This window comes from Passer domesticus, chromosome 1, assembly GCF_036417665.1.
Source record: "Passer domesticus isolate bPasDom1 chromosome 1, bPasDom1.hap1, whole genome shotgun sequence".
Classification (NCBI taxonomy): domain Eukaryota; kingdom Metazoa; phylum Chordata; class Aves; order Passeriformes; family Passeridae; genus Passer; species Passer domesticus.
This window is the reverse complement of record NC_087474.1, coordinates 38,005,361-38,027,279: the sequence shown is the minus strand read 5'-3', so window position 1 is coordinate 38,027,279 and position 21,919 is coordinate 38,005,361. Positions and strand designations below refer to the sequence as shown.

The 21,919-nt window shown below is 38.7% G+C and overlaps 1 protein-coding gene across 6 annotated transcripts in view; it reads right to left on the bottom strand.

Annotated features, from left to right (window-relative positions):
- RARB (retinoic acid receptor beta) overlaps positions 1-21,919 on the bottom strand; it is a 320,192-nt gene that overhangs the window by 222,541 nt on the left and 75,732 nt on the right. The window contains exon 1 of one of the 6 annotated variants that reach the window (XM_064414753.1): positions 1,013-1,118. The exons of the other annotated variants lie outside the window; for them this stretch is intronic. The gene's annotated coding sequence lies outside the window, so the exon portion shown is untranslated. Of the gene's footprint in view, positions 1-1,012; positions 1,119-21,919 lie in introns of those variants that run through there. 6 annotated transcript variants of the gene reach the window in all.

Sequence of the window (21,919 nt, the reverse complement as noted above, 5' to 3'; positions counted from 1 at the left end):
TAGATATAGATAGATATAGATATAGATATAGATATAGATGATATAGATATATATATAGATTAGATGTAGATGTAGATGTAGATATAGATAGATATAGAAAAGTTCTCTTGAGAGCACAAATTGCCAAGAGAGTGTAATGGGACAACTCCTCTCCTACTCTCACCAGAAGCCGAGCATCAACTCTTGAAATAATAGTAGTATAAGTTCTGCTTCACACCAGAGAAGAGTCAGTGAACAGAAGTTACAACTGTTTCAAGTGAGCCCGACAGTTGTTTATTCACTGGAGTTTGAATCTGTTGCAAATGGCTCATTTAATTCAACCTCAGAGGCATTTGCTCTCCACTTTTCAACCTCAGAAAGCAGTAACCTAGCTAAGGAGGTTAGATGCAGTATCACCAGTTCAGATCAAAAAGATGCCAGTGAACAGCTGAGACTTAAATTTATACCCAGCACGGTTACATGGACATGAAAACGAACAGTAGATGTAATCGGTTTCAGCTATATCATGTATTTCCGCCTGTTCTTAAAGAATTTCAGGATGAAAAATATTAAACAAAACCCTGAAATTAAAATCAATGAGAGAAAAACTAATCTAGCTGCCAAGAAGAACTAAGGCTTCATGACAAGCACAGATACATATTCAAAATTAACTTTAAAAAAGCTTCTAAATTCAACTAATGTGCTATAAAATGACAAACACAGATACTATACGAACCAATTATAAAACACTGCAGCAAGCATTAACTACATGCACAGATCTTATGAGCACCCTGGGAGCAGGACAGTGGACTAAATAAAGTCAAGCAATCTTGAAATCCGCAAATGTTACATTTTCCCTGTATCAAAAGGGTGAGAGAGGTGCTCAGAAGGTTCTGACTTTTAGCTCTGAAGGAGAGAGGAGAAAACACAGCAGATACTTGGAGTATCTGGAGGTTTAGTCCAAATGCAGAATATTTACCAGAAAATTAAAACTACTGAAATGCTGCAATATCTGCTTTTATCAGAGACTCACCTATTTCCAGAGAGATGACAACCATTTATGAATCCGTTTCCACAAGAAAACTATAAAAATCCTTTGGATATGTTCGGTGTTCAATATTTGCCACCAGCAGACACTGTTGTTAAACAAAATGGGAAGCAGCCCTCAAAGCAACCAGACAGAAAAGCGAATCGTAGCCTCCCTGTAAATCCTGCAAAAATACATCTCATTCACTTGTGTGGATCTCTTTATTGCAGTTGACATGGGCTTGCCCAGGGGACTAACTTGTTGTTCCATAAAGATCCTTAAATAGGCACTACTGATGAAACATTTAATCCAAGCCCTGGTATCAAATGGCTGCTATTGCCAGTGACAGTGATAGAAAAATCTATTTGCCAATTAAATAACTGCATGCAAAGCTATGACTGTTTATTATACCTTTTAACATAGTTCAGCTGGTTTGGATCATATCCAGTGAGCTTCATATTTTACGAAAACTGCATTCCGGATAACTCGTAAGTAACGTGTTTTAAGCCTTCGTTTTTTAAATACACCCTTTCACTCATGTTGTTATGAAGTGTTTACTTGGGCAAGGGAATACATTTTACACAGAAATGCCACTTATATCATTCAACTATACATATATATTGCGTTGGACCTCTCTCTGTTGATAATGAAATTATGATTTATGCTTAGAACAGATGACCATATTTTAGTTATTGGAAAAAAAAGAGCACTTTAGAAACTCGCTGTGTTTACTTTAAATGCTAAGAATGTACAAAAGCTATTCATTTTTTGTAAAACTAAGGGAATACATTTTGATCCCTTGAGTATAATAAAAACTCTGCATAAACATAACAATAGGGAAAGCTAAGATGAATAGTTGAGATGAACACTTAAGCCTGGACTTCATTCCAGTTGGACTTCCACCATGCCAGGAAACAAGACAAGTGAAGGGGCAGTAATTAAAAGGGATTTAAGACTGGTGGCAGCGTTACACCCACATGTGGAACACCACTAAAATTGGACACAGCACTCAGTTTGACAAGGTTGTAATTTAATAAAGTACCTAAGGGTGTAAGTTGCAGCTCAGAGAAGTCACCTTTGCTGAGAACAGCTTAAGCATTTGCTTAACTTGAAATAACCAGAGCTTAACTTGTGCTTTGTGTCAAGCATGAATATGCATCTTTGGGACATAGACTGCATTTTCCCTTCAACTTAGTATGAGAAAAAAGAAATTAAGTCATGCTAACGTATAAAGCAGTATTGAATAAAAAAGGGACACAGTACTGGAAATGCCAAAACATGTATCTGAAATTAATCCCTTTCCACAAATAGGAAAAAACACAGACTAAGGTGAGTTTTTATTTCTCTTAACCACAGGAAAGTTAGGAGTTTTCCCCTTGATCTTTAAAAAATTACCAGTGTAATCTTATACTTTATTCTTATTCCCCAATGCCATAAATTTAGTATAAACTAAGAAAAAAAAATACTTAGTGCTTCAGAATGAACATCGATTCTTCCACGTATTGTATTAAGATTTAATTTACTGCTTGCTATGCCATTTTTAACTTTGTAATTATTTTGTCAGGATAAGTTGTAGCTTTTGCTGGACCAGTGTCTGGAGAAAATGTTTCCATCTTACTTTATCAGATTTTTGAAACAATGTATTATAATTTCTGGAAAGTGCCATTTCCATTTTTACATTTAAGCCTTATTCAAGGAAATTGTTTATGAATTTTAGTAACTCTTTTAAAGTACATAGGCTGGAATTGTTGGAAATCGGTAGGAAGGTTCATTGAAGAATTTTGTGAGGTAAATAAACCGATAAGTTTATTAACTTAACTGATAAGTGTGCTGCTCTACCACAGCTTCATGAGAACACAAACTGTAGCATTATCTTTGACTGCATCAAATTTAGCCTCTAAAGTAAAAAAAACCCAATTGTTTGCCTAGTAAATAAAGCTCATGTTGTTATGCCATATTACAATAACTCTCTTCCTATAGTTTATGGCTATTTATATGGGAAAAAGTCCAGACTGTCAGTGCTTAAAAACTGCATTTGAGCCTCTTGACTTCCTTGATTTCTCCCTGCTAGGCAGAAATTTTTAATCACAAAAATACCTCCTGTAACTCCATCTCATATCCAACTTGGATATGCTCAAACTCGAGCACAATCACTTAGTTGTACAAATACCTTTGGAGCAGTCACAACTGGAGCCCATTAGGTTTGCATCTGAGCAGCACATTTTTGTGAAGGACACGAGAAGACAGCAGGACCTGCAGAAGCACCAAGACCCCAGTCCTGATAACGTGGGGGTTTGGGCTTCACAGCATGCAGGTGAATGCCACTCTGAGAGCTTGCAGGTGCTCTCAGGTGTTTCCTCACCTGCAATGGACCACAGCCAAAGTGCAGGAGTTGCAGGAAAAAACTATATCTAAAAACCAGTAAAATTAAATTTCTTATTTTTTTTGGTATTTCTGAATGAGACATTTTTGTGACAAATATCCATTGAAATCTTACCTCACATTTTAGACTTTTTAGCGCATTTCTTTTACCAGCTCAGCTCTAACACACATTCAGCAAATGCTTTGGGCATTTCTTATCTGGTGCTTTCAAAGTTTCTCTCAGATCCACAGTAGCAATCATCAAAACTTTTATTTCATTTTTCTTGGATTCTGATCTCTAACATCTACAATTATAGTTATTTACTAGTGTATGAAATATATTTAAATGTGCCAAATATATCTGAATAAATATACTTCAATGCATAAACTATTCCTGGTTTTTTTGATGTATCACAATGAATACATTGGCTTTAACATCTATTCTCTTGATCAGTCATTTTGAGGTGGTCCACTTTTGTTTTCCTGACTTTCACAAACATGCTTGCAGCCAGTAAGAGACTCTTCACTATGATTAATGGCCTCCCATTGGGTATACAGAGAATTTCCCAGCCTGGTTCCCTTGAGAATGCTCCACTACATGGATTTCTACGCAAAGCTAGATTAAAAGAGGAGGAGCAATAGCTATAGTCCACCTACCCCACAGCCATCAATTATATACAGTTATAAATCAAAGTTTTCAGCCAGAACAAAGCCCAGTGTGGCAAACAAACAAGGGCGTTCACAGCAAATTGTTTTGAAGCAGAATAAAACTCTTGATAGAAACAATGGGGCAAGCAAAGCCACTGTCAATATCACCATAAAGTTCCGTTGATTTATTAAGAATTAGACACAGTGTATCCAATTACTGCTGAATTAACTTAAACAGAAAGCAGCAAGTGGAAAAATAAGCAAGGAGATGGATTTCTCTTTTGAAAGGAAAAAATCGCGCAATTCTATATCATAGTTAATTGAAGACAGTAACGTGAATCATAAAGTATCTGTACTTTAACTGCCTGTATTTGTGTTTCTTGGCTTTGGGTTTTAAGCTCTCTCTTTCATGAAACACTGGTATGTCTATCTCATCCATATTTCATCTCCGGTCTGTTTGTTTTCCCGGCTATTTCTGCCTCCATGCCATAGATGATTTTGATCAGTTTGGATATTTTTAAATACCCTTCACGCACAATCTGCTTTCAAACAAGACAGTAGAAAAAAAGCACTAGGGGACATGGAGACAAAAGGCTGTTAGCACCGCTCCTCACATGCCTCTTCCCTTCTGGACAACGTGAATTATCTGCAGGGGGCTGGGCCCCTTTTTTTCAGACATTTAAAATTCCATTTTTTTATGCACAGCAGCTTTTGGAAAGCCAAGGAATATAGTCAAAACCAGTCAAAATGAATGTAAGCTCCAGCCAAAAAATTAGTTGATATTTGCTATTGCACCCAGTCCTCACTGCAGAACATTTTTCACATAGACTCTGTCTCTCTCTGAAGAAACAGATGCTCATGAAGTGTGCTCAGTGATTTTCAGCAAGCGAAAAATTAATTTTTTACAACTCTGACTAAAGCTGTGCAGCCAAAGGCAAGAACCTTTAGTATGACTTCATCTTCCTGAGAGACAAACCTTGCCTGTCCCACACCACATTTTCCCCAGCCCTTCCTTGCAGTACAGTCCTCCAGCTTGCAGAAGGCATCAACACCCCAGTTTTGGAGCAACATGGAGTTTGTGCACCTCTGACGGGCTAGGGTCACACATGAAATGTGGAATTATGGAATGCAATCATGTAGGTTGGAAAAGACCTTTAACATCATTGGGTCCAACACTCCCCAGCACTGCCAAGCGTGCCACTAAATCATGTCTCCAAGTGCCATTAATGCACAAGTTGTTCAGACCTACATTAATGAACACAAAAGCTCCTGTCTTCTTTGCAAAGGTTTCTTCAAAGAGCCCCTATGAATCCAGAAAGCAGAGGCACCATCCGCTTCCTGCCCGAGTAAAGCTGAAGTGAGAAACATGGACCATCTTCCCAAGAGCTGCTGAGAAATTCCCACTAAATCCAGAAAAGTCAAGTGTGCTTAGTGTCCTGCAGATTTATACCATACATATCAACAGTATTGATCATTGACTAATTTTGACTTCTTTTGTCTTTTTTTTTCTTTCTTTATGGGGAAAAATGACTGGCAAAGAGAGAGCAGAACTGACATGATGTGGAGCTCTAACCCCAGCTCTCCTGCATGTTCTATACCACCTAATTCAAAACACCAAATAATGAAAGTCTACATCCTTCAGCAACCAAATAAAGCTGCAGAAGATCAGTTCCTACAAAAACTGGACAAATTGCTGCATACTTGAATTTCTTTTTCTGTCTCCTAAGGGTGTTCATTCTGGGTAGACCTTCTCAGTTTTCTTATCTGATCATAACTTTTCCATCAGATTCCCAAGCTTGTAAGTATGCACTGCTTAACGTTTGTGAGCCTGAAAAAAAAAATCACCTTTCATCCTTAGATTTTCTTCCACATTTCTGAATCTGGAAAAGAGGAAAAAGATGCTCATACAATAATTTTTTTAAAGATCCTTTTCTAGTGCTAACACAAATTTTCCTTCTGGAAGCCTACATTATTTTCCTGGCAAGGCTATCTTCAAGAATAACAAAATTTGCTATCCACAGGTTCATGATCCACTCATCCACTTTAGTTGACCTCTCTTCCTATGTATTTCCACACTAATAAAAGAGACAATTGACAAAATACATAAAAGCACACAAGAATTCCATTAAGGAATTCCACAATCAAGAGTCACAGCCACTCAAAAAAGACTTCTGCAGTGACAACTAAAGAGGTGCAAAAGTACATATTCCATTTAGGTTAAAAATGTCTAGTAAGTAGTTTTCAAATTTTCAGAGGAATCAATTTTCAAATTTTCAATAAATCATGAGATAGAAAGTGAAAAATGCTAACAAAAATGCTCATGTATCAACTTTTAAGATGATATACTATGCATACACAACTCCCTTTAAATCACTTTTAGTAATTACAATTTTGTAATTCAAATGCCTGAATTACACGAAGCTGTTGGTAAAGGTAAAATTATGCTGTTTTGAAGAAGACATCAGTAACAGGTATGATTTAACATACTTAAAAGTAACTTAAGAACTACATGTACTACTGCTGAATTTCTCCCTTTCTCACTAATTTCTCCATCACTGTATCATCTGACATACACACACCCCTATTATATCTTGTCCTTTGGAAAATTCATTCCTTAAGGGAAAGTATGGAATTTTGCACATAGAGAATCTAGACCAACCCAAACGAGGTCCAAGCTGGCAGAAGCTTGTAGCTGCTTCTGATACATGCTAAATACTAAGAATAGAAACTAACACTGCTTTCACAGCTCCGTGACAGTGTTTTTGTGGCTAAAATTAACCGTGAGGTCTATTGATCCACAGCTAGTTTTCAGTGTCGGGCAAATTCAAAGGTGAAAGAAGAGAATGATGACCTTGACACAAATGTGATTGGAAAAACAGACTGGATGGGAGGAAAATTTGTGTTTTCCCAAAAAGCTGAATGTGTAGTCCTCCAAACAGACTTGTGGCTAGGTGCAAGGACATCAATTGAAGGGTGACATCAGCCAATTACCTTGTTTCTTTAACAGTCATCCTGCAGTCCCCCCAACAGGAGGGAAACCCTTCATCATCCTGGTTAGATTTTCAGTGCAGAAGCTACAGGAAGAAGCCTGACACAGCAGATACAGAAAGTTGAAGTTTATTCTTTTCATTGAGTAGATACATCAAGAGGATTTGACTTCTAAGGACAGAAAGTGGGCAGACCCACACAATTTGTTACTGAAAATTAAAGTAATATTTTGATTACTTTTATTTGCAAATTATTCTGGAAAAGAAACCAAAGCACATACCTAGTTCGAGTAACAACAGGCTCAAGGTCATGCAGAAGAATATAATTATCTTCCTAAAAAATGGAGGCAATATTAAAGACACAGTTCTCTGTATGAACTTTGTGAATGGATGAGTACATCTTAAAAGAGCCGATGGCAAGAAACCTTTCTTTTGCTCACTATATGAAGTTATGCCTGAACCATACAATGTCAAGGTAAGCACCGTTTGTAGATGCAAAATTTCTTTTTGAAGGGGTCACAAATTCAAACACAGCACCTCAGCCTAGCCCGAAAGCATTCCTTTTTTTATTACTCCTTTTTAAATGTTTATTTCATACACATTTACCACAGCTCATTTCAGCTGAACAGAACCCCCATGTTTGTGATTTTTGCCTACAAGAATATTAAATTTCTGCACATCTGTCTTCTCTCTAGGGGTTTCTCTAGGGAATATAATAGTCTATTTGTTTTTCTATTGATCTTGTATCTAAATACTGTTTTCTCCGTTCAGAAAAAAAAAAGAGAGCTGCCAAAGAATCAGTAGTGTCACTGTGAAAATGTTTTTCTTAGCTGGATGAAATGATGGCAGAGCGAGATTGGGAAAAAATATTTTTCAAATCTGTTTTAATAAGCGTACTTCCAGATAGGGATATGCTAGATATTGGTCTAGGCATGCCCCAGGCCTATGATCCATCTTTCATCCTTTTTACCAATTTCAGACTGACAGCTAAATTAGCTCCTGGAAAAGGCTCCCGTAGGCAGTAACCAATAACCTGCCATCCAAGGTAAGTTGCAACAGTGAGAGGCATAGCTAAAAAAAATGGAGATAGCTGAATTTACATCAGTCAATAAGAAAAAAAAAAACAAACAAACAAACAAAAAAAAAACCCAAGAAGATATAAAAAGGATCAAATTCTAAAAAAAAAATAAATAGATAAGTCATGCTGGAAAGAGAAATAGAAATTGTGATTTAATGTTATGTTAAGCAATAGGCATAGACTGACCTCTTAAAACATGACTTTGAGTCTTTGAGTTTCTGTTGTTAGTAAAACCAGTTAGTTTACAAATACACAACTGCACATGGAAGGGCTTTCTCTTCCTATAATATTTAGGCTTACTACCACATAGTTACTGAGTTGTGTTCATCAGGAGAAAATAGCTGGTCATAAAAGGCAAGATATCAACAACCTTTTGAAAGACAAAGCTCATTTTCTTCTCAGGCAAAATAAAATCCTCAGCATGGGAGAGTTCACATTACAGTGCTAATAGTGCACATGTGCTGAATTATTTAAAAAATAATAAAGATAGGAGGAATGACACATCCGCCGGTTCACTGACAAAGCAGGCGGTTTAATATTTGCACAGCATCTATCTGACCAAGTAACTTGAGCTTATTGAAGCTGACACTTAACATAGATTTCTGCATGAAAAATAACTGCTGCAAACACTTTGAATAAACACTTTCTGAAATGGGCTTAGTTAAATCAGAACTTGTATTTTATACTTGCATTTTTGTCATTTTTTTCCATCAGATTCCATGATAGGCAAATCACAGTTTAAAACCAATGACTTTGGGACTGTTAGTGATTTTCTTCATGATAGCAATTGCCCCTAATGTTATTTATGGTAAAACATAACATTAGAAATTAGAATTAAAATTGTAGTCTCAAAATAGGGTGCAGTACTTTGTTAAGCACTGTTAACAAAGTTTCTTCTGTTTCATTCACAGAGATAGACAGACAGACAGATTCGAATTTCAACAAACAATCCCAAAATGCTAACATAGATACTGGCAAAAAATCCCTTTTTTTTAGTGGGATGCCACAAAACATGACAAACCCATTTTGTTGCTCACTGCAGCTGTGTCTGCGTTTGAAAAGCATGCTTAAATTAAAGATACAAAGAAATGCCTGGGGTTTCATTGCATTGCAAATGTAAAGAAAGACTGATTTTCTTCAAAGGAGGTTGATAATAACCTACAAACAGCAGGTATTTTCTGCTACCAGCATGTAGCTGGCATGTCATGGCTAGTACGTCTTTAATCATAATAATGAGTTCTGTGGTAATCATGATAAAATATGTTTTAACTGACAATATTTTTACCTGCCATTGCTACCCTCTGCTGAGAATTAGCCAACTTCTTTTCTTTTTCAGTTTCTGTAGCTTTAGCAGCACATCTCATTGAGGCAGCTGCATTATTAGCTGGGTTACTACTCTAAAAGGTTTGCTAGTTGTCAACATTTAACTCCTAAATATCAGTTTAAATACTGAGAAATTCAAGTGACTGCTGACAAAAAGGAATACGCATTAAAATAACAAAATGGTCTGGAAAAATAAGGAAAATTGCCATTTCTTTTCCTGCAACAGCAAGCAGTTTTTAAACTCCTTTCTCAAAGAAAATATATTTTTTTTCTGACAGTTAACAAAGAATCATAGAATGGTCTGGATTGGAAAGGACCTTAAGGATCATCTAGTTCCAACAACCCTGCCATGGCCAGGGACACCTTTACTACACCAGGTTGCTCAAAGCCCCATCCAACCTGGCCTTGAACACTTCGAGGCAATCACAACTTTCTTGGACAACCTGTTCCAGAGCCTCACCACCCTCACAGTAAATAATTTCTTCCTAATATCGAATTTAAACCTAACCTTTTTCAGTTTTAAGTCACCACCCCTTGTCTTGTCACCACATGTCCTTGTAAAAAATCCCTTTTCAGTTCTCTCGTAGTTCCCTGTATTGGTACTGAAAGGTCACAATGAGGTTACCCCAAAAATTGTCCTGTAAGTTCCCATTTTCTCTTATGTGCATTTTCTCTAAGATGTTTCTCATGTAAAATATATTTCTCTTGTCTTTTGGGGAAAAAAAAAAAAAAAAAAAAGAACCCAAATAAGACCCATAGCAAGAGGCTCTCTTGTCCGAGACCATCAGCATCAAAAAAGGGCCAGTTACCCTTCCCTGCAGCAAGCACCCCATGCCTCTCAACCCAGTTATTAAGAGCACTCAACTTTTCCATCTCCTACCTGCAAGTAGGAACACAGTAGTTTACCATGTGGGGACACCAGCTCCCAGCCTACTCCAGAAAACCTGATTGTCCTTGAAATATTGTGGATGTCCTATCCCTGGAAGCACTCCAGGCCAGGTTGAATGGGGGCCTGAACAACCTGATCTAGTGAGTGAAACCCCTACTCACAGTAGGGGGGTTGGAACTAGATCATCTTTAAGGCTCCTTCCAACCCACCCATTCTATGAAATACCACCTTCTTCTTTTAATACAAAAATGAATACATAAAAAATACCTTCTACCTTTTTTAATTAAAGAAAAAATTAAAGCATAATTAGACAAACATCACTGAAATTTCACAAAAAGTATGGAAGGGAAGCTAGAGAGAAGTGATTAAACTTTTTTTTAAAGCACAACAAAAGCTGCTCAGTGAAATATCCTGAATGGCAGAACATCCAACATTAAAAGCTAAAACAAAAAATAGACTTAATGTCTAATAAACTTCCACCCTGGTCCATGATAAACAAACAAACAGGTGGCTATGAATAAATGCAACCTCTTCCACCAGGCTTGTAGAGGATTATTTGGAAGGGAAATCAGTAGAGCTCTTATGTGCAAACCTAAAATGGCTTTGAGTGCTGGGGATGAACTCAGCATGGGCACTGAGCCTCCTGCAGCACATATATCTGCTCCACAGCCTGTTTCAAAAGCCTGTGCCAGACCTCAGGTACTGGGTTTGGCCAGGACAGAGTAAATTTTCTGGGACAGAGTTATATTTTAAACCAAAACAGATCATCACAGAAGAGCCCTTAATGTACGGATTCATTTTTTCTTCTGCCACTGTCCTCACAGTGGTGCCAGCAAAACTCTTCCTACCACTAACCCAAAAGAATTTGTCTGACAGTTGCACCTTGGTCACAGCACTTCCAGGAACCCGGATGTCCATCCCAAATCCTTTCATAGATAGGAACCAACTTGACCAGTAATGGTGAAAGATGAGGGGAGAGCAGATTATCAGAGGTTGTAGCTTGGGCTGAGTCTTCTACCCCATCACCAGTCAGCCCTTTACCTGAACTTTTACAAGCCTCAATGTGCTGCACAACATTAATTAAACTTTCCATTGCACAGTGGCAATATAACCAGAGCTAGAGACAACACTCTTGAGTTATATCACATACGGTGGTAGCACAGCTTTTTTCAATACCTCAGGTATTTTGTACAATGTAGGAAATACAAATGCACCATAGCAGCTAAGATCTCTGAAGAAACAAAGTAATTAAAGACTAAACTATGAAGAAATAAGCATTCTAAATGAGTGCCCATTTCAAAAGCATTTTTCTTTTGCCACTTACTAAGGTTTGCAGAAACCTGCTGAAAGGATGTTTCTCTGTTACAACCTTTAACTCCGAGTTCTTAACCATACCATAGATCATAATATTGTCATTCTTCACTGTCACCACTGCGTCAGCAGCTGTTTTTGGTCTCACAAAAAAGGATTTGACCTTTGGGATGGACAGGAAGCTGAAGGAGCAACTTTCTGAAAAAATAGCCTCCTGTTTACATTTGCCTTGTTTAGCGAACAATTATCTTGGGAGACATAAGTAATAAGCATGTAAGTTTACATAAGCAGAAGTGTCATTTTGATAGCACTAAATATGAGTGCATGTCAAGCTGTCGGTAACGGTGCTAACTGCAAAATGCTGATCTGTATTTTACCAATAAACCCCACAAAAATGCACATGACAAGACCAACAGCACAGTCTGTCTGAATCTAACCCCTACCTATCACAATGAGGCTCATCAGCAACGACACAGAAAACAGCAGCTGCCATTATTTTATGGCACAATTTTTAGTGGTGTTTGTTTACAACTGTATCTTTAATGCTGGTAAATTCAGACCACGTATTCTATGATTCTACCATCTAAATTAAGAGCACCAGCAAGCCTCAAACTATTCCATATATATGTCCTAAATATTCTCAAGTACTTTAGTTCTACTATAGTCAGCATTAACTTTTCTATATATATTTGTGTGCTGAAAATAAGTTTTTCATATGATTGAATCTGAGAAGCAGTAAGGTGAATTATATGCAGTATAACATCTTATGAGTGTTATATGTTATGTTACAGATAACTCATAATGGCAGAGACAAAGCAAATCAGTTTTTTAAAATCTTTTATTGTACTGGAGTTATAATGCTATTTAAACATATTGCAAGTATTTACACTCATTGTCCAAAAAAATCTTAGTTTCAATGAAGCATCACTTAATTTTCTGAGATTTGAAAATATGAAAAAATCAAACATGAAGTATAATAGTTTTTTTCCAACTTTGTATTTTACACTATCTTCACAGTGATATTTACTTTAAATATTTTAAAGGGCTGTAAAGGTGGAACATACAATATCCAATCAGGAAACCAACCTCAAGAGCACCCCTGAGGGTGTACTTTAGTAGTACAACAGAACACCATTTTATCTGTTTGGAAGAAAATACTACTGTTTAGAGTCCATATAGTCACAGTTTTATATGAGACCTTGAGAAAAACTACATATATTATGGAACAGATTTACTGCTATATGTGTGCATATCTCTTACATTTGCATGTATTTAATATTCAGCAGGTTCTGTAGACCACCTCTATACTGAGACTCAGTTCACTACAGGATAGTAATGACACTGACAACAAATTCATCCCCTGAGAGTACTCAGGCAACTTCTCTTAGTTACAGCAGAAGTCTCTTGAAATACCATCCCAGCTCAAGGGAAAATTTAGCTCTTTATTTACTTAAATTTTAACAAACAACTGGAACAGTGAGCACGATGCCAAGTACCCATGACTGTCACCACACCTCCCAGGGCAGCGTGTTCTCCTCTATGTCATCTCTAACATTACCAAATGTAAATGAAAGAATGCACTCAAAACACCCAAATCCTCACTGCACTATTTCATGATCCTGGAATGCAAAAAGAATAATTTTTGGCTTGCCATCTAAGGTGGGGAGAATACCTCATCAACCAACATACCCAAGGTGCTACAAAGCAAGATCATATGCAATGTTCAGAACTACCACAATGAGAAAAGAACACACACCTACCTTCTTTTAAACAGCTACTAATGACTCAAGTTACAGAAAACTCTGCCAGAAGACAGACATGCAAGTCATCTGCCACAGCTCAACAAAATCCTGTGTGCAGGCTCTGTGGTCAGCGTGGTTGGGGTTTTTTTTGATTCATTTCCAGCAAAAGATGGATTATGAAATACAACCCCTGCATTTAAAAGTCCAGTGGGATGGCTGTGATAACACTACCTGTCTTACTACTTAACACAGACCATTGTTTTGGTTTCCCCTGCTTGGGCTTCTTTTTGCAACACAGATGTCAGGAATATTTCTATTTAATACTTCGCATGCTTTTTTTCACCAAGAAAAATTAAAGGCCTCCACAGAGTTAACCAATGTACGTTTTTTTACTTATAGAACTTGACTTCAACTTTCCATCTGTCTCAAGTTCATCCCCAATCAGTGTGCTGAGACAGCAAAAGACTATGGATTAACCATCCGTCTGAAGGAAGCTGAGATAATGTGCCATCCTACACTTGGGAGAGGATAAAGATCCAGCATGACAATCAATGCAGATGTACTCTCATAATGGATTTCACTTACTGGGATGAGTTTTGTTTAAGCACTAGCCTTAGTGATCACTAAATCATTACTTAAAAGTAAAAAGTTCTATCTTGCCTTCAGCAAAGTATCACACTGAACTTGACACCAGCACAGTGTGAGATCAAACAGTCCATCCACACTCCACTTCTACTCAAGACTCAAGCCAACTCTCTTTTTCTCTTCTTTCTGTTCCTCAGTGGCCCTCAAGACCATCTCAGGGCATCCAGCTCACCCTGACACCGGTCTCCTTCCTCTCTTCATTGCAGCACAGTCATTTCAGCCGTGTCCCCTGCCTTCCTCAACACCTTCTTCTCCCTCTGCTCCTGCTCTCTGTTCTCCCCAAACTTCTCAGCATGTCATGCTGGGCTTTCTCCTTCTGCCTTTTCATGTTCTTGTATCTGCTTCTCCAAGTTTCACTTTTTTTTCTCTCGTCTCAGCTCAATTTTGTCCTCTTGTCACGTAACTGACTTCCTTTCATCACAAAATGGACAAGAAAACCCAAAAAAACAAGCAAAGCAATAAATAACCCTGTTCCTGGCAAGGTACTTGCTGCCATCTCATGTTTATTTGGTCTGAGCTCCTTCTCCCAATGCAGGCCTTGTCTTCTGACACCACAGTCCCTTTGAACACATTTGCTGTGGGGTATTTGCACACTGCCTAGTACCGAAAGGTCCTCCAGTACCAGCATCATTTCCTTACTCCAAAGAGCCAGTGCCAGGACACTACGATTTTTAATGCAACTCATCCAAAAAGAACCTACATACTTTTTTTAAAAAATATGTTTTCTAAACAACGAAACAAGTTGTTTTAACTGTTTGTAGGCACAACTGAGCATGCAAGGACATATGACATCCACAGCTGTTGGACACAGGGAGTATTATTCAGCATATCAACAGGCTAGCCAAGTATAGGCATCCTGTACCACCCCCAACATCATTCCAAGGGAGGTGAAGTAGAAAGCCACCTTATGTTTTCAGCCTTAGGTAATGGACATGCAAGACATTTAACTGCCTATCACAGGTTTATGTGTCTGATCCCACAAAAATATGAGCCCAGCTCATTCCAGATGGATGCATACCCAAGTGCCCAAATTTACCTATATGCAAGCACAAACATGCTCCTGCACATACCCACACTGCCCACACAACAAGGAGCAGAGCAGACCCTTAAAGTATCTTTTCCACTTCTTTCCCACCTCACACACTGTTAAAAACTGCAACTTAATTTTAATTCATTGTATATTGTTCTGCAGAATAGTTTGTGGCAAATGACAGCTGCTGGATAAAAACATTTCTCCTTCATTACTTTTCAACAAGTTCCCATTTGTATTCCTCTGTCCAGATGAAATGACACTGCAAGTCAGACACACCTGTTTGACAAGAAGTGAGGTCATCTGGGACATGAATTTGTCCTCTTACATAAGAAAAGGCCTAGTCACAGAAGAAATAATAAGAAAATAAAAGTAACAGTACACATCTATAAAGCAGTATGATAGCAGAATAGTGCAAGAGTGGTAGTTACTTGTCCCCCAGAGAAAATGCAGTATAGTGAGCATTTTAACAAAAGTTTAAAAAAAAAATTAAAAAGTCAAAAAAAAGCAAAAGTTTGAACAGCAAAGAGAGACAGACAGATGAACGAAAGAAAACATCCTGGCCACTACGACACCAGCCTCAACATCTGCAGTTGCTGAGAAACAGAATTTATTAAGGCAAAGTGAATCCTCAGGGTGAAAACAAGTTCGAAACATACTTCAACCTAAAGAAAACAGGATGCTTCTCAAGCAAGGAAAGCAGTTTATACTTCAGAGAACAAAAACAACTGTATTCATTTGTCTTAGTTGCCAAGTGGCATAAATAGAGCCCTTCCAACTTTAATTAGCTGTTAAAAATATTCACATTTTAAATAGTTTTATCTCTACTTAATTAATTATTTGTCACTTATAGCCCTTTGTTTTCTCCTTATGAACTTGAAAAAAGTACCAATATGTTCCTCTTTGCTTAATAGAGTGTAAGGAGAAATAGATGCTCAGCAAGTAGGTGTTTCCTCATCCTCTCAGGCTTTTATTCAGACTCACTGAAAAAAATCTTCTGCTATGGCTGAGCCCTTGGCTTAAAAGACTTTAAAAGCTGTACTGTCACATCTTTTAAAAATACATGTACTATAATTAGCAAGTTATCAAAAAAATCATGGTAATACTTTTAACAGGCACATACCACGTACATCCGAGGATTGGCTGAAGACAGATTTGGGCCAAGACAGAGTCAAATATTTGCTGGGAAGAAGAATCTCTCCAGCACCACCACTCTGTAGCCACTTTGTACATGACTAGAACATTCAGGTGGGATGCTGCTTCTCCAGTGTGTCCAAGAAGGATCTCCACCACCTTTTTTTCCATGTGACCATCTCTGCAGTGCTCTCTTTCCCACATAAACCCCACTGGGTCTCTTCCTCACCAGCCAGGTGCCAGATTGCTGCAACACACCTGCACAGAGACAGTGGCCCCAAGAGCAGATGGCTTGTGTGAGATGCCAGCAGTGTTGATGATCAAGCTCTGCTAACTGCCAGCGGATTTCCAAACAAAATGTAATGCTTTTGGCCTACCTTGCCTGGTACTATACATCTGCAGCACTACTTCTTTCTGTTTCCTTTTCTTCTCTTCTCCCCCACATTCTTACCACCCCTCCAGTCCCCCACCCCTGCAATCAATCAGTAGTCCTAACCTGGAAACTCTTTGCTGTGAATTGGATGGAGATGCTGGTAGGATGTGATCCCATCCAGTCTCAAGTTTGTTATTCCTTGAATGCTTTGGCTACTAAACTCTCCATTTGTGAGTGCTCAAAGGATGCTGCAAGGTCAGTCTCACTTTCTGCTCTGAAGACTGGGAATTTTTCAAGCTAATTTTGTTGCCACTGACTATGTCATAGAGAGATGAGCAGTCCTTTCTATTTCACTGTTCTCTGTACCACATATTAATTACAGGAAGGGCATCCAGAACATAGCTTTGGTCTCCTTAATGGCTTTTAGAAATCTAAACACATGAAAACAAACATAGGATTTTGTTCTGTACATAATCCTTACCAGCTGTGACTGAGCTTTATATAAACCAGGCTATTTGATAGACTTCCTTAATGAGAATTGCCTTGTAGTGTAAATCATCTGTGGAGGTAGGAGAAAAAGCAGAATTTACTTTCCTCTGTGGTGTGGTGTCATCACTTAGAAAAGGAATCAACAGAGCAATTAATTATTTTTACACATGCACTCTCATCTGAAGGACCGGTATGATCTAGTACCAGACAGGTAACTGTACAAGTCTGGAAATTCACAGATGTGCAGCACATTTATGGAAACAATCCAAAGACATTTGGCTTTGGGGGAGGTGGGAAAGGGAAGACCACCAAAACACTCTGGTCTTCTTTCTGAAGATTTGCTGTGTGCCCACCTGACCACATGTTAAGGCAGCATTTCTTTAATAAAAACAGAATCTTAAAAATAGAAAATTACAAAATTTGATACAGAAAGCGTCAGCTACAGGAGTTGCAGCTGTAGACACCAAAAGCAAACTATGAATCAAAAGTAAAACACTCGCTAGGCCAGGAAACAAACTATCTGTGTGAGATGCCCAAAGACTGAAAGGCAGATGCTTTCTCAGAAATATCAAAGCAGTGCTTACCACATCCTGATCCAACTCTAAAACCAAACACGAGGTGCCACGCTCTGGACACACACACACACACCAGAGTTTCATTCCCCAAACACGAAGAATATCCCCCATATCACTTCACTGACGTGTCAGGAACATGTTCTCCTGACCTAGTGGGTGGCAAGAGGTGGGAGCCATGGTCAGTGTACGTGGACTGCAGCAGGATCTGCTCCCTGAGCAAGGAAGAACGCGGCTCTACCTTCAGCCACTTCAGGGTGGATATTATCGGTGTCACGTGTGAGATTGAGCAAGAGGGGCTGGATCTGGAAGCAGTGGCAGCTTGATGGAAGCACAGTGAGTGTTACACCAGACAAGACCACCAGCAAACGAGGGGGCAGTGCTGACTTTGAATGAGAAGTGATGGAGCTTCATTTCCTTAACTCTGTGTAGAGGGAGGAGGAAAAAAAAAGGGAAAACAACCCCCACATCCCTCCATATACCTTCCAGTCTTAAAAAGCCACCTGAAAAGGAAGTTGACTTTACTTCCTTTTGGAAAATTCAGGTATGTCCTTTCATGATTACTAAATGTGGAATGGTGGAAACCTCAGAAGATGATTTGTCTCTCTCACCTACTGTTCTACTAGCGGAAGATGGCAGGACGGGTGGAACTAGATTTTCTTTAAGGTCTCTTTCAAACCAAACCATTCTGTGATTTTATTTGACAAAGAAACAGGTGTTTTTATTTTACTTTAACTTATTTAAAACAGAGATCTAGAATCCCCAAGTTAAAAGAAATCACTTTACCTAGCAGGAGCATCAGATGACTCCTTCTTCCATTACTGATGCCAACTACAACATGGAGGGCAAAAATGGCCAAGCTGTGAAAAACAGCTTGTTTTTTCCAGCCTACCAATGGCTTTTGTGCCTTTTTCCACAGTACAGAGGCTTGAACAGACAAGACACATTCTCAAAGTCCTTCTCAGCCATGCTACAGATGAAAAAAGATTTTCCAGTAGGTTATTTAATCCATGGCCCACCTATAATTACTCATGCACAGGAAGAGAAACTTCTAGTTTCAGGCTTCTGAAAGCAGATTAATGAAAGTGCCTTTGTTTGTGGGGAAAGGGAGCAGGGCAACTTGCTTAAAACGATGCATTTTTGCCATATGTAGGTAGAAAATAAACCCATCCATCAAGGATATATTAAAAATAGATGAAAACTGGCTCCAGACATAAGATTACTTGGTGAAAATGCCAGAATAATGAACGTGGAATTTTTATTCGATCAACTCTGAACAACAGGGGAGATTAGTTTATGCAAACTCCACAGAACAAGGCTTTATTTCAGAAAGTAATCCTTCAATTTAGCCAAGATTTTGTTTGCTCAGAGACACAATGGAACAGAAAAAAAAAGGAAAGAAAATATCTGGCATATAGAAAGACAAGCCTGTGTACTGCACTTAGAAACAATTAAAGATGTGCTTTGCACCAGAGTAAAGCTTTTAACTACTGGAATAGGCAGAGCCAAATCTCGTATTTTGTGCATACAGTTTAAACTGCCAAACAGGGTTTATGTACCGATTAGAGGAGATTATGTAGAGTGGTACAGCAATTTTTTAAAAATACAATATTATTACAAAGAACCCCCAGAGGTTCATATGAAGATGGTCTCTATTTCATAGACAGTAAAATCACTGAGGCATATCATCACAGCAATGACTTACTACTCCTGAAGGAGCCAAGGGAGTCAAGCTCAGGGCTGTTAATGCAGGGAACAACCCTCCCCTGCAACTGAACATGCAAAAAACCAGTTTACAGCTCATATCAGGTTTTTACTGGACTTTGACTGAGGTCTTAACACATCTGCATCACCTGTCAGCTTCATCAAGCTTTTCTAAGGAATTAGGACAAATTAAAAACACCTAAAATGTTTAATTTAGGAAGTCTCTACTTCTTGTCACTCTAGTAACACCACTGGTGGGTGTAAATCTTCACCAGGCTTTTGGGAAAAGTCACTTTCACAACTCTACCACGTGCAAGGGACAATATTACACACTGGATCATGCCCTTCTGACATTCAAGTTGGGATGTCTCAGGCCTTGCTTCAGTGTATGTTCAGTGTTCTGATCAACGTAAGGCTATTTATCTTCACTACAAACACAAACACTTACATCACTTAACAGCTTTAAATTTTTTTTAAAATAATCTTCATTTTGTGAAACACATTTAAAATTATTAAAAGGCAACAGCAGGACAAGAGCACTATAATATAAATGTAACTGGATTTTAGCAGTACATCCAAAGTGGAAACCACTGCATGTTTATGAGAAAACAAACACATTTTTCAGTAACAGCCCTTCTCTACACTTTGATACCAAGAGGGAAAACTGAGGTGTTTTTTGTGGACATCAACAACAATGCCAGCATTACTCATTACTTTGCCAAATACTCTCATGCTTGGATGTTACCTGGACCATGTCCCACCTCACCTAAACCAGGCAGTGCACTGCTGTGTGCACTCTGAGTGTCCTTGGCACATCACCCTGTGCCCTATAAAGGCACAGATGCATGTCCTAGCAATGACCATGTGCTGTGCATGCAGTATAATCATCTTTGCCATGTTTCCTCCCATCCCTCCACGCACTCCAGGAAAACTCCTTGGAATATCTTGCTCTCCTGCTTCTCACCTCATCTTACCACCATCCACTAACGACACAGGCAAACCTGCAAGGGAAGCAAGACCAAACTGCATTTTATGAAAATACACCCCCAAGGCAGCTGCCCATCACCGCTCCATATCTAATTTTGGGTACAAATTCCACAGGCTCTCCAGACCCTGCTCCCACACACAGAGGGCTTCTGAACCCCACAGAAGGAGGATCAGTACTCTCAGCTTAGCACAGAACATGCAGGAAATGCTTTCAGTTGGCACAACAGCTCAATAACACTCTGGTTAAGTATGCACAAAACTTATCTATGTCTCTGTGTTCTATCTCAAACCTGAAAAAGAAATTTATCATCAAGAAAAGTACATGATTTATGTAGCTGATGGTACAATGCACACCAAAGTCCTCACGAAGAAGGCAAACACCCTCTTTGACCAGGAGATTGCACAGATTACAAATTAAAACCACATTCAGTTCTACCATTGCTGCTACTGTCTCGTTACCAAAGCAGAAAAAGAAAGAAAGGTTATTTTGGGAGGGGTACAACATGCTGACAGGACAAATCTAGACCTCGGGATGATCCTGATGATAGACTGAAGAAATTTCTCTGAACTACTGACTGAGAAAGCCTCCTTGAGTGAAGCTGTCCTGGGGAAAAAAAACATCCCATAGCAAAGGGATAGCAGGCAGAAATTAAAGATGCAAGAAGCCAACAATAAAGATAAAACATTGTTTGCCAATTACTACTCTTTTTTTTGGAGCTGGCTGCAAAGAAAAGCAGGCCAAGCCAACCACACTGTCTTGGAAGAGATCTCTTTCCAGCCTAGTTACAACACAGTTTTCAGTAACTCCTTATTTCTTTGGCGCACCCAAAGAAGGACTAACAGGAAAATGTGCTTTTTGTTTTCCCCTCTCTTCTTCTCCAAATTATCAATATTCTTCTAATGCAGGAGATTTTACATCACTTTCAAAGAGAAAAATTCAATTATGTCTATCATCCTCATGACAGGAAAATGCTGTGCTGAAGCTGCCAAGAAATAAAGTGCATGGTAAAATCATCCTGAAGATAAGCAAATGTTTACGCCCAGAAGGAAGAAGCTTCTTTCTTCTTCCTGTCCCAGAAGGAAGAAGCAGAACACCCTGGAGAGCTGCTCTTACCTTCTCTCTCCTGGCTGTCGGGACCACTGTCCAGGTGCCCACAGCACTTTGCACCAAGAGAGCTGGCCCTCATCTAGCCACAATCAGCTCAAGATGCTGAAATAATTTCAAGCAAGTTTTTCCCTACTCACAATTTTAGAAAAGCAATTCCCAAACCTGAAGCAGTTCTCCATTTGAAACACACCTTTGGGTCCATACTTTTTCTACAATAATGAGTTCAAACAGAATTAGAGCTCAAGCAACAAAACGCTGGAGCTCTTTAGACAGTGGAAAACGAAGAAAAATAGACGCTACACAAAATAAACTGCTGGGCTCTGTGTTGCAGTGGACTATAAGGCAAGGAAGAGAAATGCTGTCAAACTTCAAGGGAAAAGGGCATCAGGCAGGTAATAGTACTATTTACAGAAAAACTCCATTTATAGAGATGCTAGCAAAAAAGGGGAGCAAGTGCCTAAAACAAAGAGTCCTTACTGGCCTGAAGAAAAGCACACTTACATCAATGTCAGCCACCAAACAGGCTGCAAGG